Genomic DNA, 15,874 nt, shown 5'->3' with positions numbered 1-15,874 from the left:
CGCATACCCGGGCAATGGATTGGAATGTGATGCATTGTTTACCCGTCGAAAAGTTTGTGTGAGTGTGTGCTCTTCATGATGTATTAGTATATTATTTCAGTAGCGCACTTAGGATTTAATCTTGGGGGGGGGGGTGCCCGAGTTTGATTCTATATTAATTCATAAGTAGTATAGAAATAGAAGATCCGACACAACATAAATAATAAAAAAAATGAATATTATTAATTAGGAAAAGATTTTTGGAAAATTTTCTAATGTTTTTTCCTTTTTCTTTGGGGTGAAAAGGTCCCCCTTGTTCCCCTTTGGGTGCATCACTGGTATATTGTGTTCACTTTTAGGAATCAATGCGAAGTCAGGTAACAATTGACGGAGTCTTTACCAGGAACGAATGCAAAAATATAATATCGGTGACATTGTAATTCCGTGAGTGTACCGAGCATATCATGAATATAAGTAAATATATGTATATACATATATATGTATATATATTAGATCCTTCCAATATATGTATATATATTGGAAGGAAATTAGGAAATTGCAAACAAACAATATCAATAATAAACAAATAGAATCGTTTCAAATAGGAAAGAGACGACGGTTTGTTTCATCTCCTCTGTACAGTCTCTACAGTGAAAAAAAAAGTAAAATATGCATAAACTGCAGAGAGTCAAACATAGAGGAAAAAATATTTTAAAAAAATGGATTGTCCGTTTATATTTTTTAACCACTGGAGGAGAAGGCAAGAATATTTAACGTTAAAATTTCGAGATTAAGGCGAACCTCACTCCACTAATATACACAAAAGATAGCTGGCCAGTGACTCTCACTAATGATAAACTGCATCGTATTAAGAGAGAGAGAGAGAAAGTACCATTTATCAGTGTTCCTAACAGCATATTATATTTGAAATTGTGTGGTTTCTACAGTCTCTTTTTTAGTTTTAAGTTTACGGGGGAAGGTGAAATATATGTACTGTATATATATATATATATGTAGAAAGTTTCTTAACTTGGGTATATTATGTATTCAAGATACCAAGTAATTTTATATAAACTTGGTTTTTAATCCTATTTCCCAAGTGAGCAAACAGACAAGTAAGTCAAGTTTGCGCCTGCACGTAGTGCAAATCTGAGGCAACTCATGGTAATGTCACTCTAGGCAACTTGTGATAAAGGTGGATTAAGATCTGATCACTTTCCTTAGTATTATGGGTAGTGACCGTTGCCTTTAATGCATAGCATCATACATCTCCGCAAGGGGATGTGCTTTACATTAAGGGAAAAAATACTAAGGAAATTGATCAGAGCTTAAACCACCTTTACTACGAGTTGCCTAGAGTGGCAGCACAACCATGAGTTGTCTAGCATAGCACTACCATGAGTTTCCTCAGACTTGCACTACGTGCAGGCGCAAACTTGACTTAGTTGTCTGTTTGCTCACTTGGAAAATAGGATTAAAAACTTAGAGTGCCTAGAGTGGCACTACCCAAGTTAAAAACTTTCCACCTCTATCTCTCATCATGAGATTTTATTTAATAAGGTCAAAGCAATCTTGTGGCGACTTGTTTAGATAAAATTCATAAGATCTGCATTACTTCAACCTTAGCATTGTCAGGTGGTCTTGCTCCCAATGACGAGACATCAAAAAGGTCGAAACCGGTGTGCTCTGACTCTGATTTGAGAGGCTCTGCTTGTGGGTAGGTTTATGCCTGTCTCTGAGTGGGGCCACCGCTGAGATTATGACTCTGCTTGGTGGTGGGCTGAGCCTGCCACTGGGTAGAGCCAATGCTGAGAAGTTCTTCTCGGTGACAGGGTGAGCCTGTCACTGAGTGGAACAACGCTGAGTTGGGCGATCTTTGGGGATCGTCTTATTTTTAGAGCCCTCTTCACTTATACAAAGGTCGAAACTGGTTGGACGCTTGGGTGATGAATGGCAATGCTGTAGCCCGTGAAGTTAACTGAAGCACGGCTGCTGCTGTTACCCTTCCAAATGAGCGGCTCTGCTCGGTGGTGGAGGAACCTGCCACGGTGTGGAGTCAACTGCGTTTCTGACTTTCTGATCCTGCATGATATCAAAGATATCCATGATATCTTTGATATCATGCCCCATTGACACATATAACTATTTTGAATTGCTTCTCTTGTTGAACATTGTCATATGGTTTTTCCAGATCTACAACACTTAAATACAGATCTTTGTTATATTCCCTTGATTTTCGAACTATTTTTTGTAAAGTGAAGATTCGATCCTGACAGCCTCTATTTGGTCTGAATCTAGCTTGTTCTTCCCTAAGCTTTTCTTCCATAATCCTTCTCAAACGATTCTCAAGTATACATGCATAAATCTTACCATGAACACGCACAGTAGGGAAATACCTCTGTGGTTCATACATTCAGTTTTATTTCCCTTTTTTGGAGCAGAATGTATAAATTCTTTTTCCTGACCAGTCCTGATCTAAGCAGTGCAGCCATTGTAAGACATTTATTCCTTAACATGCGAGCAATTCGGGTCGGATATCATTGTAAAATATTTATTTTCTTTCATCTGTCTATCTACTTCCTTACTTAAATTTGTTCATGTCCCCCCTTTTTTCTGCAGTCAGTTAGTTAGACCTCGTGTTATGTCTATCTAATGTAACAGTCCCTGAGCAATCACACAGTATCAATTAAGAAATGTATTTGATCTTAACGACTGCGCCACTTAATTGATCCTTTTAAGTTTGAAAGTCAGGGCGAGAAGATAACAAAAAATAAGTTAATTCTTCTATACAATATCTTTATTTGCAAGTCGTGGAATAGAGAAACTTTTCTCTATTCCCGAAGGCTCGTTAATATTTTCTGGATAGTGCATTGGCTAAGGAATGAGAACCAGGTAATTACAAAACAAAAACATGTTTATTATCAAACTAAAAGGTAGGATACAGAGCATATAAAAGTTGATTAAAGATTAACTTAATCAAGCGCACTTTAACACACAACATTACTTGCTATCTGAGCAACACAAACTATAGTGCTTTCTCTATCGGAAAAACCTATTGTGCCTTGATATAAAGGTGTCTTGTATGACACAACTTGGTTTACAAGTATGCATGCATATTTCAGGAGGGATTACATTAACTTTCTTCCAACACATCCAATACTTAATTGATACTAATTCAGACATTATCACAAGCATCTTATGAATTAGACATACTTAACAATACAAGTTCTTCCCTTATTCAAAATCCAGTATAATCGCCAGTTAACAAGTAACTTCTCTCAATCCTTTATGATTTTTATTTTTATGACAAAATAAAGGCTTACTTGTTAACAAACTCGAGGGGAAACTCCGATTTATTCCGTATCACACATAGAGACTTCCATCCTCGAGAGTTTTCCTTCGTCGGACGCACTGGGGTCCTGGCATAGCTACCAGAAGCCTAGAGCGAACTGCCGGCAGAGAAACATCTGGCATCGGCGGTAGGATCATCCTAGAACTAGGGAAGGAGCCCCTCGTAGATCTCGTACGTGAAGAGCCAAGCAAGAGACCAAGGACCAACAAGCTCAGAACCACGTGCTGCATTGCCTTTTATTCCATGTTCATTCCTTTGTTCTTAAGTAAGAGTATTCCCGAGTTAGCCAGAAGTAATGAAAGAATTGACGTCATCGCTGGTCGCTTGACGTTACGATTTTGGTGGTATTCTGCTCCAATACGGCTTAACTCCTATTAAGCTTTTACCAACAAGTCTAAAGTGCAGGTGAATTCTAAAAGTAATTTATTCTTTTATATTTCTACATCTTACTAAGCACATATTTTTTCTTATAATTTTAGACAAAAAAATTAAAAAATCCTTAGCGAAAATTCTCTTAAAAATAATTTCTCGCGAGATTTTACATCATCTTCTCAAGCTGTCTTTCCACATTTCCTGCTTTTGATGGGTTTTTCTAATTCAAGTATAGATATGTATTCCTGATTGCATGCATGTTGTTTTTTTACCACTGTGCTTTCACTGATTGTTTCATTTAACAATTTTTCGAAGTAATTACTCCGAATATCAATATCTTTTTTTCTCCATTTTTCATGTCGCCATGGTCATCTCTAATTCCTTTACCAGCACTCTTTCCTCCATTTCTGAATTTTTTGATATCAGAGTTAAACATTTGGAAGAGTGATCATCATCCCACAGAACCATTTCCCAATCATCTACAGTCCAAAAATGGTGCGAAAGACACCAGCCCTCTTGCGTTCAGGGGGGCGATGTGTGGCCTATTCGCATTTCTGAGTGATAACTTATGGCATGCAACACTATGCGGACATTCCTAGTGTAGGCAGATGTCCAAGCAGCATTTTCCAGGTAGACCGCGAGATCCACCCCTGATGAGGTGCGGAATGATCAAACATTCAGAAACCAGTGGTGTGGCTAGAGCTTTTGCCGCCCGGGGCGGTCCCTGAGTTTGCCGTCGCTGTCAATACACACCAAAAATACTACAAAAATTCAAAACAACGCATAGGGAAATAAATTAAAATACTGTGTTTATTTTTGAAGTAAAACTTTAATTTCAACATTATAAAATGTTATTTTTCTTGCTTTTCTGTTAGCAAAATCGTCGATGACATTACTGGAGTCTATTTTATAGTAATGTAGGTAATTCTTAATCAATTTTATTTAGAAAAACTCCTCTCACAACTAGCAACACTTACAGCAATTGTGAGGAAAAATTCGCAATAGTGTTACAATATTTGGAAATGAGTTCTCGAGACTGTATTTTAGAGAATTAACTGCAAAAGTTCAAAAATGTTCAAAGTGCCGCCCGGTGCAGACCCCCACCCCCTCCGCCCTCCCCTAGCTACGCCTCTGCTTGCCATGCACAACCTGCCTTGTATTATCTACCCCTTTGACAATGCTATCAATGACTACGTCTATTATACAAGAATTCCCTTTATCACATTGTCATACTACTCTCTGAAAAGGTTTCTATTCTCACTCATTTATCTGAAGTTTTCCCTGTATTCTAATTAATGGAGTCCTAAGTATAACTTATTTTACAAAAATCCAACTTTTTTTGTTTAGAGCAGATTCCCTGGTCATCACTCCTATATTAGACGGCCAGTTCTATTGTTCTATTTGTTTTCTCTCCTTAGGGGAGTTTGACTGAAATAAAAATTACAATCGGACAAAAATACAATTTTCATCGATTGTACAGGGTGGCCATAAAATAACTTTTCCTCTTTGGAGGCATCTGTAGCTAAAACCAATAAACGGAATGAGACCAAATTTTATATTGAGACTTATAAAGGCACGGGGAGATGATTTCAGCGAAAAAAAGATTTAGTACCAAAAGTCGCCGATAGGGAAAATTTTGGCGCTGGCGGAGCCGAAACAAGCGGATAATTACATTAAAGGTAGATGAAATGGAATAATAACATTTCGATGGTGTAAGTGAAAGCCGCGTCACTCATTCCAGCTGGATGTGTAGTGCATTACAATGATAATAAGAATAAGAATAATTAAACTAAAACAACTTGCGAGAGACAGAAATTAATGTAGTGATTGAACTTACAGGAAATAATGTGACGAAGGTCATGCGCTTATCATAATCTGCGGTAGTTAGTGCTTGCACACGACTGAACTTATACGGATAGTAGTGAAGTATTTTCCAGACTGTACCATAAGCCATGTTCAGTTTGCAAGCTAAGGCACGAGCGCTTGGACCAGTACTGGTTACTGGTCCCTGTGTCGTCGAACACCACAGTAGCAACGTCTGTTACTGTCTCTTCTTGCACTGCTTTTCGTCCTCTGTCAGGTCTAACTCCTAGTGATCAAATTTCTTCAAACTTCTTAATCATAGCTCTCAGTGCTACAGCTGACAGAGGACCTGTACGCAGGTTATGAAGCCTTCTAAATTCCCGAAGGGCCGCTACGGCATTGCACTGTTTAAGGTAAAAAACTTAACAAGTAAAGCACGCTGAGGCAAGATAGGACGAATATTGAGCACAATTCATCAGTCATTCGAATAACTGCCTGAACGTTTCCAATCCCTTTTTAAGTGAATTGGTGGCGCTGCTGTCACGTACGCACAGCAAAATTTGCATAATCCTTTTTAGTTGCATTTTCTGCAAATATTTGACTGCTTTTGGCTCCGCCAGCACCAAATTTCCCCTATCGGCGAATTTTGGTATTAAAGCATTTTTTTTTTTTTTTTTGCGGATTTCATCTCCCCATGCCTTAAGTCTCAATATAAAATGTGGTCTCATTCCGTGTATTAGTTTTAGCTAAAGATACCTGCAAAGAGGGAAAGTTGATTTATGGCCACCCTATATTTTTTTGGCCAATTTCTGTTGAACAAGCAACTATTACTCTCGCTCATATTGCTTTAATATTCGATGTGCAAAACTATTCGCTATTACAGACCATATTACTATGATTTGTTTTAATTCAGACTTCACTTTTATGAATTACTAGCATTTCGTTCGCTTTCTTAGTCATATTCAACAGTTTTACACCAGTGTCTCTCCATGGATAAACAGCTATAAAATATTTTCTGACCATTTCTGCTCAATATTCAGCTGTTTGTCCGCAGAGATTGTTTCTATGTGGAACAACAGCCAGGCTTTTCTTCTTACCTTATTTTTCAATAGAATACGTGTTATAGAATTTTAATGATTCTGCTTTTTCATCTTGTGTCAATTCTCCTCCCTCATTAAACTTATCACATTTCTGATCTGTGCCTTTCACTCCTCCTTGTTTGGCATATGAGAACTCATCCTTTTATCCCTCTGCCATAGCATTATTTACTGCTGTAGTTGTGTCCTAATTTTATGAATTCTAAATTTCTTCCTTCTATTTATCTTTATAACTGTAGGATTTCCATCTAAAATGACCAGACTTAATTCCTGCTGTTTCAGACTTGGGGTTAGCAGGTCCCTGGTCGTGAACCAAATTTCAGATACTATTGATCCACCGTTCTTCAACTGATCATGATGCAGTGGTAATCAGTCTGTTTCCTGAGTTCGCCACAGTCTCCTACACTGTAGTATCTCTCATGTGATGTCTTTACTGAAGCTTATGCTAATAACGCTTGCGATGATCGTAAGCAGGAAAAGGTATTTGCACCCACCACTCAAGAAAAACATGGCCCTAGTAACTTTCAGGTAAAACAGAATGGAAAACAAGATAAGAAGGTAAATATGCCGGCCTGGTTGGCCGAGTGGTTAGCGTATCCGGTTTCAAGCCAAATGATTGCAGGTTAGAATCCCGCCGTGGGCATGGATGTTTGTGATTGTCTGTGGAAATACTAGTGGTGGTGGTGGTGGTGGGAGGTAGTTAGTGTTGTGTAGTTGCTGGATTGATTCGTGGAGACAGAGAGTTGTAGAGCCCTCCCCTTGATGAGTCTTTGGACTTCCTGGAGGTGTCACAGAATAGTAATAATAATAATAATAACATTTTGAGGACAGAAGATTTTGACGCTAGAAGCTCATTGTGCTCCTACTTTATTCGACGTTCCCTGCAAAAGAAGGTATTTCATGATCGGTTGCAAGATTATTGGGTGGCAAAAGATGCAAAAATTATTAAAAGAAAATGAAGAGGAAAAACCTTATAAGTAATGTGCGGGCATTAAGATCTCCGAGATCAGACTGCAATTCGGCTTCTTGCAAATATATGTTAACTATTGATCTTTGAGAATTTCTAATTCACGAAGAAAAATTTTAATTATTTCTTCGTGATTTGAACACTGGCGATAGACAAATTTAAATAATATGATAAATACTCGCTTTTTCCTTATTTTTGTTATACCTCTTTTCTATTGAAAGGGATATAACATCTTTTTTTTCTTTTTGAAATTTGAAATTTGGTATATTAACTTGTAGCGATATGCTATCAGATATATATATATATATATATATATATATATATATATATATATATATATATATATATATATATTATGACTCACCCAAAATGTCCTAAAATATTCTACGTATAATTGTATAACTCTACGTGATAAATACCTTCACCTTGCTACTCGCTCGGTGAAGGTATTTATCACGTCCTCGTAGTCCAGTGCCCTTGTAATATCGCTCTCAATAAGCAGAACTGCCAAGTTGCTGAGCCTTTCTTCTGTCATAGTTGTTCTGTGGTAGTCCTTCAGCCTTTTGAGAGGTTTTCATACGACACTTTTCTTCGATTCATTTAGAATGAGAGACTGCGCAAAATTGTGTCATAAGTATAACTTTTGAAACGAAGTGATAGATTGTACTCGTCTTCATTTTCGTTACTTTCATCTGCGCTGTCGTCAAAAAACCTGGTGAGCTTTTTCTTCCTCTTTTTCTCTTCCTCATACAAGTCAACTCCACTAAGTTACTTGCCCTGTTCTTCATAGGATTCATAGAGTAACTCTAGTTCTTTGAAATATTCTTCGAGGGACCAGTACAGTTCACACACAGTTCCTATATCAATGTTTACACTTCGTAATTTCTTGCTTGTGGCATTCATTCTTGCGAGAATATCACCCCATTGGCAGGTCATGATCCCAATCTCTAGTGACTGAAGTTACCGTAGAATCCCACTTGCTTCACATCGCGTAACTTTCTTCTGGGTGGTGTCATTTTCAATTTTTTCGGACAAAGTGGAAATTATTTCCTTCCATCCCTCACGAAGACTCCTACAAGCATCATAGAACACTCCACCTATGTGTTGAAGATGTGAAAAATACGTACAGTTTCTGAAGGACAAAATGCGGAAGAATTCCAGCAGATTCGGCAGCGCAAGTATCAATTAGAGACAGAGAATGTCCAGCGCATGGTGTGAATTCTGCAAATGGATTTACTTCAAGAATTCTTGCTTGCAGTTCTGTGTACTTGCCTGATATGTTACTAGCATTATCATGTGCTTGTCCTCTGCAATTTGCTACATCAATTCCAAGCTCGTTTAGTGAAGTCCAAACCGCCTCTTGTAACTCTTCCGATTTTTGACTTACGTTAGGAATGAAAACGCAAGAAACGCTCCAAAGAGTTCTATGTTCTTTCTCATATCGTCCAATGAAGGAGTGTTGATCAACATGAGACAATTCTGGTGTTATGTTAACACTTATGGAATAGTACTTGGCTATTTTAAATTCTTCCACAATAAAGTTGATTATTTCTCACCTATTATTTTAATGAATTCCTCATACGTTTCAAAGGAAAGATAGAAACGAAACATTTTCCTTTTTTCCCCCCGCTTTTGGCAATGTGCTCAGCAAGAATGGGATCAAATTCACTAATTAACTCTCGACACATCATTACATTTCCATTATGCACAGAACCGAAAATGTCACCCTTTTTACCCTCAAAGCAAGTCCTCTACTGGCCAATGTTCTTACAACTGCAACTACTCGTTTAGCACCGCCTTCAAGTACTTAATTTCTTCTTCCAGTTGCTAAGTTATTTGTAAGTCAATGCTCCCTGCAAGGTTTTCTCTTTGTTTCAGAGTTATCTGACAGTTCATGTGACTAGTTGCTTTCTCGAGATGACTCCCTGGTTCTTCTGCATTTTTTCAGTCATTAAATTCACTGACAAAGTGACTATTGTCAGCAGCCCCTCCACCAAAAAGATGACACGGTGCGCAAAAGATCTTTCCGGTACTTGGAGAGTAAAGAAGAAAATCTCTTATTATTTTTTTGCCATTAATCAGATTCCTCTCAATGAGTTCTTCCTGTGTCAGGATAAGCTCTTTGTGATTTTGAAAGATCGCTGTCTATATTTTGTGAAAACCCGTTAACTGCGGTATACTCGCGTGTTACGTCGTTTAGAATCCACTCAGCTGGGTCATAACTCAATATCACCTGTGCTGCCAATTTGTTGGGATTTGCTGTAAGCACGTCATTTGAAACAGATTTAATTTCCCTCTCCTCAACCACTTGTTCTTTTTCCTGATCACAATTACTATCAGCAGATACCCACGCAAAAAAATTGTCCAGTTTTCTTGGCTTTGAAACTACTTCGTTATTTTCGGTTCCTTTTCTTTTCTCCTCTTCTTATATTCACTACCACCAAGTCGCTTTCTACCACCAGTCATGTTTTAAAATTTAAATCATCATCATCATCATCATCATCGTGCATATCAAGGATTTATGTCCATGGCCTTTTCCGGCCTTAGAAGTCATCGTTGAATAGTTTAAGAGGACGTTCTGGTTTTCTTTTCCTTAATGGCTTGTATTTTAACGCTTGTTTTGGTAATCTTTCTGTTTTCATTCTTTGAACGTGTTCCATCCATTTATGTTTATATTTTTTAATTTTTTTTATTACTGGTTCTTGGTTTAATTCTCTCATAATATCTTCGTTTCTTTTGTGATCAAATATGGTATACTTTGCAGTTTTTCTCATAAACTTCATTTCTGCTGTTGTTAATCTTTGTTTGTCTTTTTGTTTTATTGTCCAGATTTCGCTTCCATACATTAAGACTGGTAGGGCTAATGTATTGTATACTTTTAGTCTGGTTTGCTTTTGAACTAAGTTTGGTTTAAATATAGAGTTAATTACACCTGTTATTTTTAAATATTTTGCAATTTTTACGTTTATATCTTTTTCATTTTCATATGTGATCGTACATCCTAGGTAGTTAAATGAATTCACATGTTCTAAGATCTTGTTGTCTATTACTATTTTAGTTCTTGCTGGATCTTGTCCTTTAAAGGACATAGTTTTTCATTTTTCTGTTGATATTATGATACCATAATCTTTGGATATCTCATTTAGATCTAAAATAGCTTTCTGTAGTTTATCTTCAGAATTTATAATTATTATTTGGTCGTCGGCAAAGAGGAGAGTATTTAAGTTTACTGTAAGAGAAAGTTTAATTCCTTGATATAAATTTTTATTCTATTTTATTATTATTTTATTTAAGATATTAAAAAGAGTTGCTGAGACGGGACATCCCTGTCCCTTGGTTTAGCTCTCTCGTATATGATAGCTCTTGATTATTGTCAACTGACCACCACCTTGTTGTATGCACTCTACGGCTTCAGAAACCAGATGCTACCATCGACGCTGGTAGGCCTAAGCAGCTATACCGCGTGAAACGGGAGACATTGGAAAATGAGGCTGTGAGGAAGAATTTTGCAGATGACATTTCCTCCAGGTTCAAAGAGATTCCCAAGCATACTGCAGATATTGAGGAGGAATGGAAGCTGTTCATAACAGCTGTCACTGCCTCTGCACTCTCATGGTGTGGCAGAAAGTGGCTCGGCGTGGCAACGGGCAGTGAGAAAAGTACACCTTGGTAGAATCAAGAAGTCCGAAAAACTGTCCGGGCAAAAAAGGTGTCCTACCTAACATGGCTTAGAGTCAAGTCACCTGAGATGCGTTTGCGGTATGCTGAGGCACGAAAAGCTGCTGCTAAGGCAGTAAAGACAGCAAAGCAGAAGGCTTGGGAATCCTTTGGAGAAAGATTAGACTCATTCTATGCAAATGCGAACAAAATATTCTGGCAGACCATCCGCCGCCTTCGAGGGAGGAAATCGTGCACAGCAAAGGCAATTAAGGCCTCTGATGATGCACTTTTAACAACCGAGAAGGATATCCTCCACAGATGGAGGGAATACTTTGAAAGCCTTCTTAACCCGGGTGGCCCAGCAGTTGTGGACATCCAAGAGGTGCAGATTGAGGCAATGACTGGTCTCACAGCAGAAGAGGTCCATTTAGCAATAAAATCGCTAAAATGGCAAGGCTGCTGGCGATGATGAAATTCGGCCCGAAATGCTAAAAGCCTTAAATCGAGACGGTGTTCTCTGGCTGACTCGAGTGTGTCAGGCTGCTTGGATATCTGGGCGAGCACCAAAGCAATGGCAGACAGGCATAATAATACGACTCTTTAAGAAGGGTGACCAGAAGGATTGCAGTAACTATCGTGGCATCTCTCTGCTCAGCCTGCATGGGAAAGTGTATGCTAAGTGCTTGGAAAGACGGTGCAGGAGCATAGTTGAGTCAAAGTTCCAGGAAGAACAATGTGGCTTTCGTCCTGGTAGAAGGACAACTGACCAAATCTTCACTTTAAGGCAAGTCTTTGAGAAATCTTGGGAATATGCCAAGAATGTCTACACATGTTTTGTGGACTTGGAGAAGGCATATGACCGTGTTCCTCGGGATAAGCTTTGGCAAGTAGTACAGGAGTATGGAGTGGATGGTCAACTACTAGCTGCCATCAAGTCCCTGTATGAATGCACAGAGTTTTGTGTCAGGGTAAACAGCACAAAGTCTGAACCTTTCACAGTTTCCGTTGGCCTCCGCCAAGGGTGTGTTCTGTCATCCCTCCCTTTCATAATATTTATGGACTGGGTTGATAGGCACAGCCGAGGCAGGGAGTATGTCAGAATTGGAAAATGTAGCATTGGACGTCTGCTTTTTGCAGATGACCTAGTTCTGCTTAGCTCTTCCACAGATGACCTCCAGCGGACCCTGGATAGGTTTGTAGCTGTTTGTGCAGACGCCGGAATGAAGATCAGTGTGGCCAAAACTGAAACATTTGTGGTCTTAAGACAGCCATCCCAGTGCACTCTAAATGTAAATGGAGTCCCAGTGAGACAGGTGGAGAAGTTTAAATACCTTGGGTCCATATTCACGGATGATGGAAAATGGGACGTAGAGCTAGATACTCGAATTGGCTTAGCAAGCTCAATATTGCGGAAGCTTGGCCGTTCGGTAGTATTGAAGCGGGAGTTAAGCCAGAAGGCAAAGTGGCTGTCTTCAATACAGTATATGTCCCCATCCTCACCTATGGTCATGAGAGTTGTGTAATGACCGAAAGAATGCGGACACGAATCCAAGCGGCTGAAATGAGGTTCCTTCGAGGGGATGCGGGGCTGACAAAAATCGACAGAGTCAGAAGCTCTGCAATTCGGGAAACCCTCAATACTCAACCGCTACTTCTCCGTGTTGAGAGATCACAGTTACGCTGGTACGGGCACCTGGTCAGAATGCCACAAGAGAGGCTCCCTCAGCAGGCCCTCTTTGCCAAGCCAGAGAGTGGGAGGCCACGTGGAAGGCCAAGGACTCGCTGGATAGATTATATCCTAAACCTTGGGTGGACACGTTTGGGAATCCCACCAGAACACCTGAGCTTGGTGGCAGAGGATCGTGACCATTGGAAGTTCCTCTTGCAGCTGTTGCCCCCACAACCCAATTAGGAAGAGTGGGCCTTGAAGATGTATGTATGTCATGTATGTATTCTTGTGATAGCTTTTAGGATATTATTTGGTATTTCTCTTTCTTTTAATATGTTAAATAATATGTTTCTTTTAACTTTGTCAAATGCTTTTTCAAAGTCAATAAATGTATGTGTTTCTAAATTGTATTCTCTTCTTTTCTCTATTATTCATTTTAGGCAAAAGACCGGGTCTATACATGATCGTCCTTTTCTAAATCCATTCTGTACTTCTAAAATAAAGTTTTCGGAATATTTCATTAGTTTGCTATTTAAGATTCTGCTATATATTTTGTCATCATCATCATCATCATGCATATCAAGGTTTTAGGCCTAGCATGGCCTGTTCCGGCCTTAGAAGTCATCGTTGAATCGTTTAAGAGGACGTCCTAGTTTTCTTTTTCCTAATGGCTTGTACTTTACGGCTTGTTTTGGTAATCTTTCTGTTTTTATTCTTTGAACATGTTCCATCCATTTATGTTTATATTTTTTAATTTTTTCTATTACTGGTTCTTGGTTTAATTCTCTCATAATATCTTCGTTTCTTTTGTGATCAAATATGGTATACTCTGCATTTTTTCTCATAAACTTCATTTCTGCTGTTGTTAATCTTTGTTTGTTTTTTGTTTTATTGTCCAGATTTCGCTTCCATACATTAAGACTTGTAGGGCTAATGTATTGTATACTTTTAGCCTGGTTTGTTTTTGAACTAGGTTTGGTTTAAATATAGAGTAAATTACAGCTGTTTTTTTTAATATATTGCAATTTTTACGTTTATATCTTTTTCATTTTCATAAGTGATCTTACATCCTAGGTAGTTAAATGAATTCACCTGTTCTAAGATCTTGTTATCTATTACTATTTTAGTTCTTGCTGGATCTTGTCCTTTAAAGGCCATGGTTTTTGATTTTTCTGTTGATATTATCATACCATAATCTTTGGATATCTCATTTAGATCTGAAATAGCTTTCTGTAAGTTATCTTCAGAATTTGAAATTATTATTTGGTCGTCGGCAAAGAGGAGAGTGCTTAAGTTAACTGTAGGAGAAAGTTTAATTCCTTGATGTAAATTTTTATTCCATTTTATTATTATTTCATTTAAGTAGATATTAAAAAGAGTTGCTGAGAGGGTACATCCCTGTCGGACCCCTTGGTTTATCTCTCTCGTATATGATAGCTCGTGATTAAATCTTATTTTTATTTGATTATTTTCATATATACTTGTGATAGCTTTTAGGATATTATTTGGTATTTCTCTTTCTTTTAATATGTTAAATAATATGTTTCTTTTAACTTTGTCAAATGCTTTTTCAAAGTCAATAAATGCAATACGTGTTTCTAAATTGTATTCTCTTTTTTTCTCTATTATTAATTTTAGGCAAAAGGCTGGGTCTATACATGATCGTCCTTTTCTAAATCCGTTCTCTACTTCTAGAATAAAGTTGTTGGAATATTTCATTAGTTTGTTATTTAAGATTCTGCTATATATTTTATAACAGGAATTTAGTATACTGATACCTCTATAGTTTTCAGGGTCATCTCTATTACCTTTTTTAAAGATAGGAATCACAATTGCTTTTTTCCATTCTATTGGGGGGGGACCAGTTGAGTAAATTTTATTTAAAAATAATAAGAGTCTTTTTTTGAATCTTTTTCCTGAGTATTTATAGAGTTTATATCAATATACAGGAATTTAGTATACTGATACCTCTATAGTTTTTAGGGTCATATCTGTTACCTTTTTTATAGATAGGAATCACAATTGCTTTTTTCCATTCTATTGGGGGGGGGGATTCCAGTTGAATAAATTTTATTTAAAAATAATAAGAGTGTTTCGTTGAATCTAGTTCCTGCATATTTATCTAGTTCTAAACCTAGTTTATCTTTTCCAGGTGATTTTCCGTTTCTTGTTTCTCTCAGGCTGATTTCTAATTCTTCTTTAGTTATTTCCTTTTCATTTTCGTTAATTGTTTGCCAATTGTCTTTTTAAAATATTTGTCTGTCCACAATTCTGTGTAGTAATATAGAAATTCTTCTAATTTCAATTCAGTGTTTAATTTTATGTTTTCTTTGGTATCTGCATTTAAGTGTTTCAAAATTTTATATACATTGGGTCTTATTTTATATAAATCATGTTCTAAATTAGAAACAAATTTGTTCCATGATTCTGTATGTCTTTTTCTGACTTTTCTTTTTGCTATGGCTCTTATTCTTTTATATTCTATTTCATCTTCTAATCTTTTACTGCTTAACCATTTGTGATAGGTTTCGTTTTTCTTTTTGATTATTTCTTTGATTCTATCATCCCAGATCTTCAGGTTTTTTCTTTTATTGAATTTTTTGGCCTTTCCTAAGCTTTCATTTGCTGCTGCATTTAGTATCGTTTTTGTATTAAGCCATTCTATTTCTGTTTCTTCATTTTGTTTTATTTTGTCTAGATATTGGTTAATTCTTTGTTTATATAGCCATTGTACATTTGTGTCATTCAATAGTCTAGTTTTATAAACAAATGTTTCAATTTTTCTTTCTGTTCTTGTTACTTGTAGCCATTTAGGTGGTAATCTTAATTTTATTTTAACAAGGAAGTGGTCACTGCTTATTTAATATCCTCCGTGAACTCTAACATCTAGTGAAAATTTTGATGTCTTTTCATTTAATACAAAGTAATCTAATATTGATTTCCATCCTCTTGCTGCCCAAGTATATTTATGTATG

Source organism: Typopeltis vanoorti, chromosome 5 (genome assembly GCF_054136105.1).
Source record: "Typopeltis vanoorti isolate ZY-2024b chromosome 5, IOZ_Tvanoo_1.0, whole genome shotgun sequence".
NCBI lineage: Eukaryota > Metazoa > Arthropoda > Arachnida > Uropygi > Thelyphonidae > Typopeltis > Typopeltis vanoorti.
This window is presented reverse-complemented; position numbering follows the sequence as displayed.